The 17,742-nt window shown below is 38.5% G+C and overlaps 1 long non-coding RNA gene across 12 annotated transcripts in view; it reads right to left on the bottom strand.

Moving 5' to 3' along the window:
* Positions 1-17,742, bottom strand: part of LOC111557992 — a 474,951-nt gene that overhangs the window by 62,803 nt on the left and 394,406 nt on the right. For 11 of the 12 annotated variants that reach the window (XR_006590782.1, XR_006590783.1, XR_006590776.1 and 8 more), the window contains 2 exons: positions 13,268-13,349; positions 11,041-11,181 (listed from right to left, as the gene is read on the bottom strand). This is a non-coding gene — a long non-coding RNA (uncharacterized LOC111557992). The remainder of the gene's footprint in view (positions 1-11,040; positions 11,182-13,267; positions 13,350-17,742) is intronic. The other variant, XR_006590779.1, reaches the window with a different exon arrangement.

The raw sequence follows: 17,742 nt of genomic DNA, 5'->3' as shown, positions 1-17,742 counted from the left end.
TCATCCCTATCCATGAATCCAAAATACCCAGCAAAGCTCTTATTTAACTAAAACCATTTTGAATGAGCACTGGAGGGATCCACAAAAAGGCAAACAGTAATGGATGAAAAGAATGAATTCTACTTGACTTAAACCTTCAGGGGTTATTATAAATGGAATTTTTTTGGTAATTTCATTTTTGGATTTTCATTGCTACTGTATATCAATACAATTGATTTTTGTATATTGATCTTGCATTCTGCAACACTGTTGAACTTGTTTACTAGTTGTAGTAGTTGCTTTTTAATGGATTGCTTAGGATTTTCTATATACAAGATCATATCACCTGAAAATGATGATGGTTTTACTTTTTCCTTCCCAACCTGGGTGCCTCTTATCTCTTTCACTTGCCTACTTGCCCTGGATAGACCCTCCAATACAACGCTGAACAGAAGTGGTGAGAGCAGACATCCTTGTCTTGTTCCTGGTATTAGGGGGAAAGTACTTAGTCTTTCGCCACTAAGTATATTAGTCTTGGGGTTTTTATAGATGTCCTTTTTCAGATTGAGGGATTTTCCTTTTAATTCTAGTTTATTGAGTGTTTTTATCACGAAAGAATGTTGGATTTTGTCTAATGCTTTTTCTGCTATTTCTCTGTTTTTGAATTAAAAACTTGCATTGCTTGAGTCTGGCTTTTCTAGGAAGGCAGATCACCTACCTAATTGGTGGATTCAGGTGAAGAGGATAAGAAACAGAAAGTTACTAGTATGACTTAGTTTCTATTTCCTACATTTAACAAGGTATACAAGAAAACAGGGGGCCCAAGAAAGAACTTGGCAGCTTGTAAATGGGGTTGAAAATATAACTATTTTTCATTTCCAACTTGCAAAAGATGAAACTGAGAAATGTTTTGAGCAAGAAGACTGATTTTTAAAAAGCCTCACCTGCAAAACCTTATCATTATCAACATCACAGCCATCATTTCCTCTGCTAAAATCCCTGAGTTGAGTTGGTGGTACCCATTCAATGCTTTCAGTTGGACAAAATGACAAAGGAAAAGAAGTGATGATTGAACCATAATATGGCTAAGTTTCTCCTGGGAAATTGTACAATTTCATTTCATTGGCAAAAGAAAGTCTTATGGCAAAAGAAAGCCTAATGTCAAAGAGACAGTCACTTATATGAGTAGGGGCTGTGAATCAAATGAAAATGAGTGGTATGTATAATCATTTCATAGGGAAGGGGAGACAATAACTGAGAAGAGTAATAAAATCTGTCTATTCTTTTGGTGACAAATACTTGCTCCTTTTATATGCAAAACACTTCCATCTTTTCTTTAAAGAAAAAAACCCCTAAGTCTCATCCAATCACATTTCACACTCAAAGCACTGGATCTCATATGGATCCTCTTGGTCCAGACACTTGTGAACTAATAAGCCAACTTACTTGCCCTTGCATGCTCAATACATAGTGGTGGAAGAGGGACAGGGTAACTACAATAAATATTTCCATTTACAAAGGGAAGCAATGGAAATCATACAGCTGTCACTGATTCTCAACAATTTTTGGATTTTTGTGATTGGGGTAGGGAGTGTTCTTTACTTGGGCTCTTGTTCTGCTTCCTGGAGGAGTTTCCTAGTTCATTGTTCTCCACGGTCCTGGGAGATCCTATTATACTCCTTGGCCACATCTGAAAAGGGTATTGAAAAATATGCTTTCCACTGTGCTTTGGCCTGTTTTCTGTAGAAGACTGGGAACTTCAAAGTCATTTTTGTCATAGTAGCCATATAAAACAAACAAACATACAAACAAACAACTCTGTGGCAATGGCTCTTTGGGAAGTGTTGCAGTCGTAACAATAGTAAATCTTCCAGTCCATGACCATGGGATGTGTTTCCATTTATTTAGGTCCTTAGACCGTAATTTCTTTCAAAATATTTTGTTTGTAATCTCTTTTAAAAAATATATTTGGCTTTGTATTTGTTTGATCCTGGGAAGGTCTCTAGGTCAATAATCAATTGCTTAATTCTTTTTGAGACATGCCTCCCTCTAGACTTGATTACAGGTATCTTGAGTTATGAGTTCTGTGGGAGAACCAATCATTAGTCAATCTATAGGCAATATCACAGACCATGTAGTACCTGCTATGTTTTCAAAATATGATGAGAAACATGAGCCTTGTTATACAAATAAAGGTTGTCTCCAAAACATGGGACAACTAAGCCCATTTTGAAAAATGAGAACCATCCCCTCTAGTTCAGTGGTTTTAAACCAGGGGTGATTTTGCTCCCTAGGGGACATTTGGCAATGTCTAGAGACATTTTAGTTGTCACAACCGGGGGATGCCACTAGCATCTAGTGGGAAGAGGCTGGGGATGGTGCTAAACATTCTAAAATGCATAGAACATCCCCCTTCCTGCCTCTTCTCTCTCTCCCCAACAAAGAATTATCCAGCCCAAAATGTTAACAGTGCTGAAGTTGAGAAACCCTATTCCTAACAGTACCACTGAAACAGAAGTCCCATTAATACTCCCGATAGCTCTCCAGAGCGAAAACAGATAACATGTTTCTGTGTTTACCCCACTAGCCAGATCTATGTTCTTCAATTTTTTCTTCCCCAGAAGCAAAAAGTAGGATCAGAGAGACTATGAAAGCCCACTTGTTTTGATACTTGAAGGAATCACAATTTGTTTTTTAACCTTTCATTGTCTATTGACCACATCTCCATCTTCCATCTTGTTTAAGATTTTTTTTACACAATACATAATCTTTTGATCCCTTCCTTTAGCTATCAAAGATTCTCCATCATGCTAAAACACATTCTTGATTGACATGGATTTTATTTCTCCTTTTAAAATTCTTAGTGCAGCCTTTCTTTGGGTCCTTTTAGAAGGAAAAGAAGAGATACTGAGAAGTCCTGTTCTGGTTTTTATAATAATGTCTGGTTTATCAATATTACTATCTAGCACCTCCAAGAATGTTCCTATTGTTATAAAGTGTTTGTGAAAAAAAATCCATCAGTTTCACACTAAAACAGGGGTTATGCTTGAGGGGTTTCATGCTCAGGACGTTGGAGTCCTCAAGCACCAGGGAGATATTTTAATAAAAATATGCAGGGGCGCCTGGGTGGCGCAGTCGGTGGAGCGTCCGACTTCAGCCAGGTCACGATCTCGCGGTCCGTGAGTTCGAGCCCCGCATCGGGCTCTGGGCTGATGGCTCAGAGCCTGGAGCCTGTTTCCGATTCTGTGTCTCCCTCTCTCTCTGCCCCTCCCCCGTTCATGCTCTGTCTCTCTCTGTCCCAAAGGTAAATAAACGTTGAAAAAAAAATTAAAAAAAAAATAAAAATATGCAGAATGGTTCAGACAGACATTAGTCTAACAGGAGACAGAACACAGGAGAAGGGAAATTATAGATGAAAAAAATACCTATTATGTCATATAAGGTAGACCTTTCCTGAGAGACCAAGGTAGGCTGTACCCTCTAAGGATCTAGATTCTAGAAGAAAAGAATATGCTGTTAGTCTTAGTTTTAGTCATGTCACCAATTTACAAAGCCTAGGCAGGATCTCAGTGACTACAGTAAGAGTCCATGCTTGATTATGACTGAATTTTTCTAATATTTCAGAAGAAAATACATAGAGAAAATTAGAGCAGTGTGACTTTTGGAAGCAGCATTTGCTTTCTTGGCTAGTTTTAGAAATCTCTACTACTTTCCTTAAAGGACAATTCTGTCTTCTAATAGAATTCCTGACTAGGCAGATAGTTTTGTTAGATAGATGTTCTATTAACATTTTGCTTTTTTCATCTCATACCATTTACCTTTTATTTCTTTGTATCATGGTTGAAAATGAATATGATTCTTATCTCTTCCTCAGGTTTTTCTTTTTTTCATTGTGACATCTGTGCATTAATCACTGTTTAGCCAAGCTTCAGAGACCTGATTCTTTTAATGGGAAGTGAGCATGCTTCTGTGGAAAGCATGCCAGCTTTTAAGTTAGAAGCCTGGATGCTAGCCTGGTATCTGCCATTCTCTGGTTGAGTGTCCTAGGACAAGTCACTTCTGTATTTTTTAGTACAATTAAGGTTGTACCCAAATATCTTTAAGGGGTCACTTCTATCTCAAATATTTTCCATATGTCTAATCTTTTGTGTATATGAGAACAGTAGCATGGTAGCTAAATATTTTCCTTTCTCTGCTTATTTTGCAACTATCTGTTAAAGTAGAGCGTGTGTGTGTGTGTGTGTGTGTGTGCGCGCGTGCCCGCATGTGTGTGTATGATGGTGGTGAAGGTAGAAGTGGAGAATGGGGACAGAATGGACCACTTAACCTTGGTAGCAATAACAAGGTATAATAATCTGTACACATAACTTATGTTGAAGATATGCAGGTATTTAAATACCTCTGTTAGAGGAAATATGGAAGCATTCATCACGGTTACAAAATAGCATTCTCAGAAATGTCATTCTCTCCCTCCCCCAGGACAGAGAAAGCACCTGCAGACTTTGACTGGTCACTGAAACAGCCATGAAAACCCTCGTGCTTTTATAAAGCAGGACAAGGCTTTGAAGCTCCAGCTTTAAATCGCCCCAGCATCTCCCAGCTGTAATGAGGACAGCATTTCCCTAGTCAAAACATCCTGATTCTATTTATAGGCTTTCACTTATCTGAATAATAAACAGAAATAGCAGACTGTTCTTATATCATTTTCCTTCAACTATCCTACTACTTAATACAATGACAACAATTAAAAAAAATTCCAGAACCACAATACGTAACAGTGGGTTTAGCTAATTACCTTAGAGAAGACACTGACCAATGTATATTTGAAAAGCCGAAGTCTTGCAAGAATGTTTGATTGGCCTTTGTTTACCAAGGGTTTCCAATATCTCCCTTGCTATTATTTCTTGGGGAAAAATGTTTCAGCCCTTTATATGATTCCAGAAATATCCAGTCTCCCCGGATGAAGGGAGGCTGTGTTCCTCTGCTAGGTACCTCCCTTAGCTGATGTTGCTTTAAATAAGGACGGCAGACAATACAGCATCCACGGAGACAGCCACAATTCATTTCTATTCTTTTTCCAATGTAAGTTTGTATTAGGTTATTTAATGGACCACAATAGATTCAGTAGGTACAGAAGCCATACCCCCAATGGCTGGTGCTTAATTCCATCCCTGCAGTCTGTTTTAACTAAGACGTTTTCTCCCGTGCATATAATCTTCATTATCATAGAAGTTATTTTTAATTTATAATTAACATAGTTTCCTTCTCATTATGGACGCCTTGATCGACTTAGCCCCTCCAGACACATCTTGTCTGGCGCTGTGCTGGCTATGTCCTGCAGTTCTCTGAATGTGCAGTAGGTGTCTATCTTAGCCTTTCCTTCATCCTTCCTCCTCCTCTCGTCCCTGACACTGTGATATAGTGCATAATTCCAAAATGGCAGCTTTTTGAAAATTCACCTTGATTATCAGACATTAAAAGTGACTCATCCCGCAGTGACTGTCTGGCAGAAGGGATGGGATCAGACAGCAAGACAATGAGGGGACTGGGCGCATTAGCGCACTAGATTACAGAGCCCATCAAAAATACCTTTGTTCTGTCAAAGATCCAATCATTTACTAGTTGTGTTCTGCAGAGGAGAAAGAATGAGAAGAAAAAATCCACCAAACAAACAAACAAAAAAATCCATCCAAGAATTTAAAACCTCCTCAGATCTCTCTCTACTAAGAAGGGAGGGAAGTGTCTGATCCACCATTTCAAGAGGAGGCAAGATGGGGATTGTGCTTGGGAAATGGGAATCTATAGAACCCTTTCTTTCAGTGGCTATCACATTTTCTATCCTAGATTCTGTTCTTTGGGTCTTGGTAAGAGGGAAATAGACAAGTGAACAGGGTCTGGTTTTGCCCTCAGCTGTCCTCAGGCTAATTTATAGAGAATAGTTAGTAGACAAAATATCTCACAATTAGAACATTCATTTTCATTAAAAGAAAGCTTCTGATTTCTATCATATCACAATATAATGCTAACCAAGAAATGTGTGAGGATTAAAGGAAAATATGTGTAAGGGCTATTATTGATAAATACTTTATAAGCATTTAAACTAGCCCATATGAAAAGGCACTAGGAGTCTTTGAAAAGATAGAGCATATGAATTCTTGCATTGAGCATGTGTGTGTTTGTGTGCAAAGGGGAGGAGGGAACTGGAGAACAGGAGCGGGGGGTGGTGGTGAGAGATGAGGACATTCGTGTTGAGCCCTGTGTGGGTGTATAACTGGGTAAGATGTGTGCTGAGTCGTCAGTATGACTGCAAGCCTGGCTAGCTTGTCTGATTCTCCAAGGAGACAAATAACCAAATGGGAGGTTGGTGCCTGGCTTTCTTCTTCTTTTCTTTCTTTTTATCATTTTTATCATTTGCCTATGAACTCAGAGGAGCAGTTTATCAGTCACGGAAAATGCCCCAAAGGGGCCCAGATCAAAGGCAGGCTTTGCATTGTGTACTTAGGTGGATCTCCCTGCCAAATACATTAATGCGATTAAAACACAAATTCCATAAACAATTATTTTCCATCTGTTTAGCAACAGTAATAGTGATACGATGTGCCATCAAGAGAATCCTTCTCTTACAGAGATGTACCAAGTGAATTCAAATAGTCTTGTGCACGTGGATGCTGGAGCACTTAGGGAGGATTTGGAGGGTGTTATTCGCCAGCAGGACAGGAGAGTGGCTGCTGTTACCATGCAGGGATCTCTTGATAAGATGGTATTTCAAATGGCTGTCATTTATTAAAATAGGTTCATTAAAATAACTCAACGCATTTCACCGGTTGTGCATTATACTTGGAGGTTTGTCGTTTTTCTCCCCTGCCTTCATACTTAGTTCTACTCTCAGGTACAGAAAACATATCCCTTTTTTTGCCCCTCTTAATTACCCCTAATTGACTTCATGCTTTATTGATGGAGGAAGGCAGATTCAGCAGAACTGCCTGCCTGGTCAGTCGGACTCAGTAACAGTTACACATTCAGAGACCTGTTCGTGTTTGTTTGGATCCACAACACATACTTTGAGTAGGAGAAAGAGAAATCTAAAAAGCTTTAAAAATCTCTGCCTAAACCTGACCAAGAGATTAAAGGGGAGGGCAAAAGGGGAGGGCCCAGACCAATTTCCACACACCAGCACTCGCAATACAGGGATGGATTCATGAAAGACCTGCAAGAGAGTTTTCATCAGTGGAATTTTAATGAGCCCTAAAGGTTAGCCTTCGACTTCGTTAACAAACAGCTCTAGAGATAATTTCCAATTTTCCGTGTTTATAGAATAGCGGTTGCTTGGTCATAATCAAATTCTGAGACTGTGGAGAGCCTACTCTGCATATCCAGCTGATGCCGAAACACAAACCACCAGAAATTATTAAATGTGTGCTCAAAATCAAATGTAGAAGAAATAAAAAGAAGAAAAAAATTTTTGCAAATTAAAATGATCACATTAACCTTCTCTGATGAAACCAGTTCAAATGAAAAATGCTTATTTTTTTAAAAACCTGCACAGATATTTTGGCTGTTAAAAGGGTAGTGATTATTCTAATACTTAAATGGACAGAGACAAGAAAAAAAAAAGATAATAAACGAAAGAAGACATCATTCCTAGGAATGGCAGACCAGAGTCCCTGGTACATTTTAAATAGGTTTCAAAAGTGTAGGAGAAAATATAGAAGCACAATTTTGCAAGATTGACACTAGATAGGTCAGTTTGCTGGGGATGTGTCCCATCTTTACCCCTCCTTCTGTCTCCCCCTTCTTCCTTCTCTTTTCCATCTCTACTGAGCCCTTGCAGAATTGCCATAATTGTACCAGAAGGGGAACAAGTATGACTAGGATTCCAGCCATATAGAACAAGAGCAAAAGGTAGTTAAGACAAAGGGCCAAATCCAAAGACTTGGCTTTTAAAAAAAGTGACTGCAGCATTGAGTGGAAAGTGGACCACTTGCCCTGCAAGGGTGATCGATCTCCTAATGATGGGGACCAACAGCAGGTGCTTGAGATATAAATGCTGAGAGAAATACTCTAACATGATGCTAACTTTTATTTCCTCCAATGCAACAGATCCCTTTTCATTTCCAGACTTGCCACCTCTTGATCTGCAGAGGGATGGAAGGGGTTAAAAAAAAAAAAAGTGGCCTGAGGCTATGCAACTGTGAGAGAGATTAAGAGTGAGGCACCCAGCTGGTGATGCTTTGTTCATTTTTTGGTACATGGAGGGGCACAAAAGGCACCATATTAGGGGCTGGAAGACCTGGGTTCTAATTCGGATTTTGCATCTTATTCCTTACTCCCCATGTAACCTTGGTGGAGGCGGTAGGTGGTCAAACCCTCTGAGTTACAGTTTTCTTCTAGGATAATAGGGACTGGCAAATTCAGGCAATGAGAATTGTGAGGGACTTCCGGGATCATTTAGTTAATTTTCCTCATTTGATAGATAGAAACTAAACAGTGGTAATAATAATAATAATAATAACAACAACTACTACTATTACTACTGCTAATATTTTCAAGCATTTAATATGTGCCAGGTACTGTTCTAAGTGCTTTATAAATATTGTTCTACTTTCATAACAGCCTCATTTGGTAGGTAGTAGTTTTACTCCCATTTTACAGATAGGAAAACTGAAGTCAAGATTCAAGAGCCAAGGTGATATAGCTGGTAAAAATGGTGGAGGTGAGTTTGAAACCCAGACAGCCTGGCTCCAGAGGCATACCCTAGTAAGCTATGAAGTCCCCATTTATTCTCATTTGCACAGGCGGTGCACTATCTGGATTAGTGCTGCACATGGTCCTGAAAGCATAGACTCTACAGACAGTTGTTCTCAGTATTAAGGCAATGCTGACAATGGCCACTCTGTTCCCTCCAAATTCCCTGAGATCCCAAGGTCTCTCCAGCCAGGTTTTGTGTGGGTGCCCTGTAGTCCTCCCAAGATACCCTGCTCTATATATTGCCCTTCCCAAAGTCAAACTGCCACCCAAAGTGTCTGTCTGCTGATCTTTTCTCTCTCCATTTCCTTGAAATTCCCTTGAGCTGCTATTGCACTTGTATTCAAACACCCAGCATGATACTTTTTATTTCTTTGCTCTAGCACTAGAACTTGCACACCTTTTGTTAGCCACATGGATCATCACTGCTTCTCAGAGCAGAAATATATTGCAGAAAAGAGAGTTCATGGCAGAATAAAAACCAGTGGCAGGAAAGACACTCAACTGAGGATAGCATGATAAAGCACTCATTGGGTAAGTCTGGTTATAGTGTTACACTACTGCTCATTGGTTGAAAGAAGAGACTACAGTTTGTCATATTAGTTTCCATTGGTTAATAGCACACAGTGCCTGGGGAAAATATATTAACAGTATTTGGTAACGGACTGTTGCTAAAAGGAGAAGAGCACTGGGACATCTGGGCGGCTCAGTTGGTAAGCTTCTGACTTTGGCTTAGGTCATGATCTCACAGTTTGTGGGTTCCAGCCCCACATTGGGCTGTCTGCTGTCAGCACAGAGCCTGCTCTGGATCCTCTGTCTCTCCCTCTCTGCCCCACCTTGCACTCTCTCTCTCTCTCAGAAATAAACATTAAAAAATTTAAAGGAAAATAAGAACAGCATTACTGTAGAATTATTGTTGCATGGAGAAGTGTTAAATAGGCTATGTGTACTCTATGCCCAAAGGAGCTTGTTGACTTGTTCAGACACCTGAACAAGGCTGTCTAGAGGAGAACCGTTCTGTGTTTTCCTTTTTTTCACACTTACACTTCTCAAACAATTCTAACACCAGATGTGCGGGTTTTTCACACCAAATAATTCTCCAACACTAGATGAGTGTCCTATAATTCAATTCAATTTTGACACTAGCCAGAATTAGCACAGGCCCCTACTGGTTAAGGGCTCACTCCCATAAGACCGTTCCCCATTTCTGACACCAATTTCAAGTAGCAGGTCCCTAGATTACTCACAGTATCTGTCGAATATGGCTACAATTTGAAGGTTCGCATCACCCCCTTCCTCAGGTCCGATCATTTGCTAGACTAGCTCACAGAACACAGAGAAACACTGACTTACATTTACCATTTTATTATACAATAAAGGACATGATAAAGAATACAGATGAACAGCCAGATGAAGATATAGAGAGGGTGAGGTCTGGAAATGTCCTAAGTGCAGGAGCTGCTGTTCCCGTGGAGTTGGTAGGCGCTACCGTCCCAGCACAGAGATGTGGTCACCAACCTGGAAGCTCTCTGAACCCCACGCCTTTAGGATTTTTACAGTAGTTTCATCACGTATGCATGAGCAATCAATTATTAACTCAATGTCCTGGAGGATGGGAGGTGGGGCTGACAATTCCAAGCTTCTCATCATGGCTTGGTCTCTCTGATGACCAAGCACCCAACCTGAATCTGTCCATGAACCCATCAAGAGTCATTTCATTAGAACAAAAGACATTCATATAACCCAGGAAATTTCAGGGGATTTAGGAACTCTGTGCCAGGAACCAAGGGCAGAGACCAATATATATATTTTTTCTGTTATTTCACAAACCCACATAAGATTCTTTCTGATCTGGCCTCACCTGTCATATTAGCCACCTACTTCGCACCTTGATGTCCTCACACCTGCTGTCCCTTCTGCTTGAGGCAACAGCTCCTCCAAACCCCTTTTATCATGCCCTCTTCTTCAGTTGTAAATGTCTGTTCATCTTTTAAGATCTGGCCCCAAAGTCACTTTCTCTTTGCAGCCTCCTGACTTCTGGCATTTTCTATAGTACACATGGTCAGAGCACTCATTGCAAAGGATTATAATTAATTGGTTATTCTTATTTCTCTTACTTACCAAAGAGTCCCTTGAAGACAGAGACTATATTTCATTTATCTGTGTATCTTCAATGTCTAGCACAGGGCCTGGATCATCTTATTTACTCAATAAATATAGAAGGAAGGAGGTAAGAAAGAGAGAAAGGGGGCAGGTGGGGAAGATGTGTCTTTTCTGAAACTACAAAACATTATGAAAATACAAAGAATTACTAACCAGAGAAAGACGTCTACTGTTTGATGTACTCATCCTATATAGGAATGAGCTCACTGTCTTCATAGGCACGATGCTTAGGCACAGCATGGAGGCCAATGACAATGCTAGCAGGAAGCAGACCTCTTACTCCTCATTTACCTGCTGATGAAAAGGTAGGTAAACAATTTCCCCAAGACAGGATGAGTGCTCTTAACTAATGTCATCACTAGCAGTAATTCAGTTAGCTGAATAAGCATAAAACCTAAAGAACACAGAGACTTAAGAAACTGTTTAATTCATGGTACTAAGTTATTTTATCAGGTGGCATGTAGTTAAGTGCACTTAAATACAATCACATAGCATTTTGTTTGGTCATTCTCCTCTGGGGTGTTAGAAGAACCAGTAGAGAAAAGAAGCTTCCTCAGGGATTTTTCCTTACAGTACAATTTTTACAAAAAGCTGAGTGTACAACTTGCAAAATAATAAGCTTCAGTGATAACACAAGCTTCAGCTACAATTATCACAAAGAGCAACTCTGCTGCCCAAGCTCCTAACTTATCCTTGTGACTACCGAATAGTCCAAAATGTCACATTCAAGTTGAAGTGACTGCAGCCAATTAGGTAATTTCTACCAAACTGGGTCCACTAATCGTTGGGCATTATCTTGAGGGACAAATAGGGGTCTGTGACAGGGTACAATGTGGCTTGTGAAATATTAGTTTTGGACAATCACAAATGAAGATCCATGTATGTTAAATTATTCAGCATTCTTGACCTCATTTATTAAGTGACTTCATATGGGTTTTTGCTCATATTCATATAATCTTAGGCTCTAAGGAGCTTGATTTTGTTTCCTTTCCTTAGCTGTCTCCCGATTTCATCTTCATTTTGGCTTCTCCAGTCTTTATGTATCAGAAGTTTAGCATATATATCTCTTTCTATTTTTTATTCTGTTTAATTTTATAATTTAAAGGGCAATGCTTGAGAAATACACAATGGAAGCAGTTGCTAATACAAAGATACATATCAGAAATATGAGTACTAGTTAGGAATCTGGCTCCCATGCCTTTGTTTGCTAGCACACAACCTCAGGTAATACAAAAATCTTCCAAATTAACATCTGCCTTGGTCCACCATGTATGAAGCAGAAAGTTGTAATTTGTGACATATGGGTCAGACCTTTATAAATGAATAAGAACTTCAACGCCAAGTCTGCTTCTGGAAGTGTTCTAAAACGATAGCAATAAGAATGTTTTCCAAAACAATGGGAGAAAGCCACAAAAACACTCCAGGAAGTTCATGTACCCAAGTTGTTTGTTGATTCCAATTTGTTCAAAAGATGTTCAGAACAATAGTTCATTGATGCTGACAGGATTTCTCCAACAAATTAGTGTTCTTACATGTTGTAAAGAACCAACTGCATAACTATCCTAAGAATATTCCTAGCAGATATCTTTTAAATTTACAATTTAAAATATATCACGGGGGCAAAGCAATAAAATGGACCTGGAAAGTGAACATTGCCAGATAATGTGATGGAATTAGTGAACATCTACCAAAAGAAAGTTTTTACACTAATACTCTTTATGAGATTCACAAAAGAAATTAGGTAACATTAGGCTTCTCAAGGTAGTTTCTTCCTTGAGATATGTGTGTTTTATAATGTTGTCCATAATTCAAATCATAACCAATACTCTGAAAGTAGAGACAAAGAATTCCATTTCATCATACCCAAACCAAATGGGACCAGAACAGGTGTAATCACTTTAAAGTGTTCTTCTCTATAAATCAACTTCGGATATATTCCAGACTGGAGCTGTCAGCCCTTGCACACCCCCTGAAGTTGAGAATTTTTAGCAAACTAAACACAGGCATTAAAATAATGTTTGAATTAGTTTGAATCACAGTGGCCTCTATTCTCATGCTTCTCAGGACCCTACTGTATCTCTTCCATGTGTGAGATGCATAGGAGGGCTGCACATGGGCAAGACTCACCAGAGTGCAGAGCAGGAAGGAGAATTTAGGTCAATTATCTTTTGAAGTGTGATCCCTTTAAACAGCTACTCAAGGTAGTATCTTGCTAACTGTGCTGTATATAATAAAGGTGACCTGTTCTGTTTCTTTAAATAGTGTTTTTGGTTATAAGCGATCAAAGTATTAAATTTGTGTAAGGAAAAAAAAAAGATCAAGAGAAGTGTCATCCACATTCTTTCTGGAATCTATTGGAAGGATTAGGTATGTGTTTTACCTCCTCTGAAAGCCTGGGCATGAAAGTAGGTGCATCCATTTGAGTCTGTCCCAGCTGGATCTTTGTTTTCTTTATCTATAAGCTAAGGAGACAAGTAGTTTAGATGTCACTTCAGGATCTTTGGTAAATATTTTTAAAAATGAAAAAAAATATATGGAGTAGATGAATATATGGGGAGGTGGGAGGTGGAGGCACAGAGTATTTGCTATGGGTCAGTTCTCCAAAGCTTAAAAAATATATTGTGTGTGTGGATATGCATTTTCATTATTACTTGAGGGAAAAAAATCACTGAAAAAATGGTTTTGTGGTTTTTAAAATATCTTTTTTGGTGTGGAAAAATCTTAGAGTCTTTTAATTGGTAAAATACTTCTACTGCTGTTATCATCACAGCAGGCTTTAAGAGAAAGCAAATAGATTTAAAGCAACATAATTAATACAGGGAATACCTCTGATAGATATTCAAAGAAAATGATGTAAAACGTCTAAATATTACTTGTACAATTAATTGCTCTTGTGATTATAAAAATAATACACATTTGTGGTAGAGAATTTGAAAAATATGTAGACATATATAAAAAATACAAGTCACCCTGGATCTTACAATTTAGAAGTAACAACTTACCAAATTTCCAGTATATAATGATACACACACACACACATGCATGCACACGTTGAAAAAAGTGAAGAAGCAGTAAGATAGCTTGCGCATAAAACATTTTTTTTTGTTTACTTGTTTAACTGTTTTCAAGGTTTTGTATCTAGCTATTTTTCCTTATCGTATACTGAGTCAGCCAAAAAATATTTTTAATAAAGTGAAAAAAAGTGAGTTCATTTCAATCCTATGAAGAACTATGCCAATGAAAATGATAAGAACCTGGTTTCTGCCATTGCCTTTTTTCCAGCAGGCTTATGGGTTATTAGAAAGTTTAAGATGGCTTTCAGAGATTAATTAGTTCCACGTTGAATTTCAACAAATATCCAATGGTAAGAGCATAGCACAAAATCCATTAAGCCTTGTGACTGTTCATTATGAAATTCTGAATTTTAACCATCTAGCAACGTAATCCAAGCTTAGATTTATCTTTTGTCCCTCAAGACTGTAAATTCCAAACAGAGTATGGACCTCTTCTTTGGGCCTAGGAGGCTACAAGTAGGCAGAGGAGGAAAGAGCTCCTTTGCTCCTCCCTGGGTTTTCTGTCTACATGCTTGCCTAGCACCATGGCTCATTCACCAAGCATGTGGGTTACTAGCAAAGAGATATCATTCCCCTTCTCCCTCTCTCCCTCTCTGTCTGTCTCTTTCTCTCCCCCATATTCATTCCCTCTCTCTCTCTCTCTCTCTCTCTCTCTCACACACACACACACACACACACACACGCACACACACATATTACACAGCCATAAAAAAGGGAAGAGGTCATGCCACTTGAGACAACACGGATGGAAGACCTAGAGAGTATTATGCTAAGTGAAATAACTTAGACATGAAAGGCAAATACTATATGATTTTACTAATAAGTGGAATTTGAAAAACAAAGCAACAAATAAATAAACAAAAAGCACAATCAGACCTATAAATACAGAAAACAAACATGAGGGTGAAGGGAGGGGCAAAAGGGGTGAAGGGGAGTGGAAGATACAGGCTTTCAGTTATGGAATAAATAAGTATAGGAATAAAAGACACAGCATAGAGAATACAGTCGGTGATACTGTAAGGGCAATGTATTGGTACAGATGGTAGTTATACTTGTGGTGAAGATAGCATAATGTATAAACTTGCTGAATAACTATGTTGTACACCTGAAATTAATATAACATTGTGTGCCAACTGTATTTAAAAAAGATCTTAGTGGAGCATACACTCTAGCGAGCACAACAGACAAAAAAGCTAACATTCTACGGTGAAAATGCCACAGGAAAAGAAAACAGCAGGGTAAGAAAGATTGAGAGTAGAGAGTGGAGAGTGTTTTAAATAGGATGATTGGGAGAAACCTCACTGAGAAGGTGGCATTGGGGTCAAGATGTGAGAAGGTAAGGGGATAAGCCATTTACACACGAGGGGAAGGGTTTTAGGCTGAAGGAACAGCCACTGCAAAGGCCCTGACACAGGATCAGGCTTGTAGGTTTGGAGGAGAGTGAAGGAGTAGAGATGATGAGATCCAAGATACAAGGAGTGGGGAGAGGTGTGCATGTAGGATCTTGAAACTTATAAGGATTTTAGATTTCTACTTCAATTTGAATCCTTGTACCACCATTTGTCAAAAGTCACAGACTCAGTGACTTGCTTGCTTGTCTGTAAAATGGGAATCTTATTGACTATACAGTATTTTTGAAGATTAAAATGAAATATCAAGCACAGTGTCTAGCATGTGGTATGTTTGCAACAAATGTTGGTTTCTTTACTCTTTTGGGTATTATTTTGTGTGTTTTATAAATGTACACATAGGGGCACCTGAGTGGTTCATTTGGTTAAATGTTCAACTCTTGATTTTGGCTCAAGTCATGATCTCAATGTTTGTGAGACTAAGCCTTGTGTTGGGCTCTGTGCTGAGTGGAGCCTGCTTGGGATTCCTTTTCCCTGCCCTGCCTTGCTCCTCCCAGACTGTGTTCTCTCTCTTGTTCTCCTGATAAATAAATAAATAAATAAATAAATATTTAAAAATAAATGTACATGTAAACATAAAAGGGTGATGTAACCAATAGTTACCAAGAGGTATGAATCCAAGTATATTTTAACTCTGTAAATAAATAACAGTTTCCCCCAAAACAATAAACACTATTATCTAATACAAACGTATCACCAATACAAACTAATAGATGGGTTGAGGATTCAAGTTGAGCAAGGAGCTAAATCTTGGTTGAATGTATTAGCCATTGGTGACAGCTGGTATATTAGTAGAAATGTACAGACAAATCTCATTATTTCCTATTTCCATTGAATGTCTATTTCAAGGTTAGAAAAAATGCTATCTGTCCTTCTGGGGGGCATCTGAACATTCAAACAATGCCAGATAAAATGGTCACTTGCAAACTTTTGAAAACACCATTGCCGGCAAGGTTGAAAGGGCCTCTCTTAGATAACAATTTGCTCTGCGTTAACTCTTTTTATATGATGGTGGCAGTTTTTCTCTTATGTGGTGGTATCATTAGAGTTTCATCTGAGTTCACAGAAACCATTTTCTGGCAAAGTTGCTACTCGAACCCAGTTGCTATAGAAGTTGAATATCAGTGGGGGAGGCAATTAGTTAGCTAGTTATTATGACTTTCCTTACTTAGTACATTTTTAGCAGAAAGAAAAATGACAAAAACCTAAAATAATTCTATAGAAATAGACAAGTAACTTCTTTTACCCACAGATCATTAGCACAGTGGACAGGATTTCCAAGAATCTACCAACACCTATAACATCCTCTCCTGTTGTATTATTATGCAGTTGTAATCAGTTGATAGGGCCAACAGGAACCATTTTAATAAAAGTTACAGGGTACTTAGCATTAGAGGGCCTAAAACCATGGGAAGAACTAAAGATAGATTTTCTTTGTAGGTCAACAGCAACTATACATGTTATTGCCGAGACCATTAGTTATACGACCTTTGGTGGTATGGCTTCTGGGAGCTTTAAAAAATATTTGCTAACTTTTCCAGGGGAACACTAGTCTCTGTTGACTATCCTGCAAAGTTTGCTCTTAAGCATTAATATATTATTTGATCTCTATCCTTTGGTCTGGATTCGGGAGTTTACAGATTACCTGATAAGGGCTTTTCCTTCAAAAATTGTCTTATGATTTTTGTACCATATATTAGGAGCCCAATAAATGCTGAATGAATGAATGGGAAAAAATCCACTTCCTTTTCCTTCTACTTTTTCTGTTACAAATCAAAGATTGAGCACACACATATTAAATATTTTACCCATTGCAAAGTATATGCATATACTAACGTATGCATAGATATGTGAAATCTGGCTTTTTTAAAAAAAACACACATACCAGAATATATAGCTCCAAATGAGAGTTGCCCTTTCTGAAGTTATCTAAAGAGATAATCCATTTATTTCTCTTTTTGAAATGTTAATTTATTTTTGAGAGAGAAAGAATGCACATGTGGGGGAGAAAGAGAGAAAGGGAGACAGAGGATCCAAAGCCAGCTCTGTGCTGACAGAAGAGAGCCTGATGTGGGGCTCAAACTCATGAACTATGAGATCATGACCCGAGCCAAAGCCAGTGATTAACTGCCTGAGCCAGCCAGGCACCCCTAATCTACTTATTTCTCAGATGAAAGTAAAAACTTTGGGAACTTTCCTCTGGGAAGTTCACTCATGACCTCTGGTCATTATTTTGGATACTGTCATAGTCAGCAAATGTTCACCACTTGATAGATTTGATTTCTAAAAATAGCTAAAAGTCAGCTGGAACCAAACTTCTGAAATAAGTAAATAAACAATCTGGATAATACTATTCTTTATCTAAAAAAATT

This window comes from Felis catus, chromosome E2 (assembly GCF_018350175.1).
Source record: "Felis catus isolate Fca126 chromosome E2, F.catus_Fca126_mat1.0, whole genome shotgun sequence".
Taxonomy (NCBI): Eukaryota; Metazoa; Chordata; class Mammalia; order Carnivora; family Felidae; genus Felis; species Felis catus.
The sequence above is the reverse complement of the archived record's forward strand: the minus strand, read 5'-3'. Positions and strand labels throughout refer to the sequence as shown.